The sequence below is a fragment of the Myotis davidii genome, unplaced genomic scaffold (genome assembly GCF_000327345.1).
Source record: "Myotis davidii unplaced genomic scaffold, ASM32734v1 scaffold43, whole genome shotgun sequence".
Lineage (NCBI taxonomy): Eukaryota > Metazoa > Chordata > Mammalia > Chiroptera > Vespertilionidae > Myotis > Myotis davidii.
Window position 1 is genome coordinate 2,007,966 of NW_006294590.1, and position 245 is coordinate 2,008,210.

The following is a 245-nucleotide window of genomic DNA, read 5'->3' on the forward strand; positions in this document are numbered from 1 at the left end:
CCGGGGCCTGTGCGCTGAGCCCCTGCCTCAGCAGGAGCAGCCACGGGGCGGCACCAGGACCAGGACAGCAGCCCCCCCACGGGCAGCCCCGCGAGCCGGGCGCAGGCCCCTAACCATGCTGGACGGCGGCTCCCACGGGCGGACGCAAAAGGCCGAGCTGAGGAAACAGGTTCAGAGACACCACGGTCTCATGTGAGAGGAGCAGAGGAAGGGAGTCGGCTTTGCTAGAAGCTGGTGTCAGCGGC